Genomic DNA, 1,637 nt, shown 5'->3' on the forward strand with positions numbered 1-1,637 from the left:
GAGTAAGGGTATGAGGGGTGTTACATGACTGAATGGTAAGAACAAGCAGGTTTCCCCCATTTTCTTCTGTTTTTGTTCTGTGGGGTGGCCCTTCCTGAAAGAAGAATTTCTGAAATGAATTCCAGAACTGGAGCATGGGCACTCTGCAACTCCCATCTTTTTAAAAAAAAACCAATTGCATCTTTTCTTTCCTCTGTTTTACTTATGTGCATGTATGTATGTTATGTGCATGTACTTATGTGCAATTACTTATGTGCATGTACTTATGTGCATGTATGTATGTATACCAATGTGCATGTGCCCATATGGCCATCGACAGAGCACTGCACAAAAAGAGGGGCTATCAAAATTCTTTCTGGTATAACCAAACTCAAAAAGAGTATTGATACAGCTTACGTAAAATCACATTATGATTGAATGTTTGTAGTGCGTTATGGGAATCAAACCCGGTTCTCCGAGATTAGAGTCCGCACACTTAACCACTACATGTTATGTGCATGTACTTATGTGCATTTACTTATGTGCATGTACTTATGTGCATGTATGTATGTATACCAATGTGCATGTGCCCATATGGCCATCGACAGAGCACTGCACAAAAAGAGGGGCTATCAAAATTCTTTCTGGTATAACCAAACTCAAAAAGAGTATTGATACAGCTTACGTAAAATCACATTATGATTGAATGTTTGTAGTGCGTTATTAATGCACGAGTGCCTGTTAATAATGCAGAGGGGGGAAAGACACAAATGAATGGAAGGAAACTTGATCTGATTTGCATGCATGGTGTTCTGTAAACAATTTTGAATTTTTTTTAAAAAAACTGAAACAATGGAAGATTTCTCATGCATCAGTTCTGCTTCGGAAACAAGACAGGTAATTCAGAACTCCCACGTCCAGGGGAAAATTGTAACAAGGAGAATTTCAGAAGCCCTCCAACTGAATAATATCTTGTTTTTCTATGCCTGTGCTGTGGAAAGAGAATAGGAGGCTGCATTCTTGCCCTGCACCCATTGACCGGACGAGGGTAAACACATGCAACTGGCCCCACTAGGCTGTCAGTCTGTGGCCCCACATCTCCTCATGCTCAAAGTGGCATTACACCTATTCATTGCAAGCCTCCAAAACTACCCGCATTCCAAATTGCTAAAACTGGATGACAATGTCAACAAAGGACTCGGGTGGGGCTGTGGTTAGAGTGTCAGAATAGGATCTGGGAGACCCAGGTTCAAATCCCTGCTCTGCATTGGAAGCTTGCTAAATGAGCTTGGGGCAGTCACACTCAACCTAACGTATCCCAAAGGGTTTTTGGGAGGATAAAATGAAGGAAGGGAGAACATTGTGAGCTGCTTTGGGTCCCCAGTGGGAAGAAAAGTGGGGTATAAATCACTAAATAAATGAATAGGACAAAGTTTGAGTCCTGGGGCACCTTTAAGACCAACAAAAGTTTAATTACGAGCAGGGGTCAATTTGGGAGGGATCGCGGGGGATCGCAGTTCCCCCGGGTGAGGTACGGGGGCGGGGCACATGACGAAGCCCCGCCCCTGCTTCTGGCCGCCCCGCTTCCGGCCCTCATTCAGCCAGGAGGAGGCAGGAGAAGAGGGAGGGTAAGATGCTTCCTCCCCGCCTCTCCCCAC

The 1,637-nt window shown here is 44.3% G+C and overlaps 1 protein-coding gene across 1 annotated transcript in view; it reads left to right on the forward strand.

Annotated features, from left to right (window-relative positions):
• MMRN1 (multimerin 1) overlaps positions 1-1,637 on the forward strand; it is a 114,212-nt gene that overhangs the window by 34,875 nt on the left and 77,700 nt on the right. The gene's annotated exons all lie outside the window — the stretch shown is intronic.

Source organism: Gekko japonicus, unplaced genomic scaffold, assembly GCF_001447785.1.
Source record: "Gekko japonicus isolate JY-2015 unplaced genomic scaffold, Gekko_japonicus_V1.1 scaffold1528, whole genome shotgun sequence".
In the NCBI taxonomy this organism is placed as follows: domain Eukaryota; kingdom Metazoa; phylum Chordata; class Lepidosauria; order Squamata; family Gekkonidae; genus Gekko; species Gekko japonicus.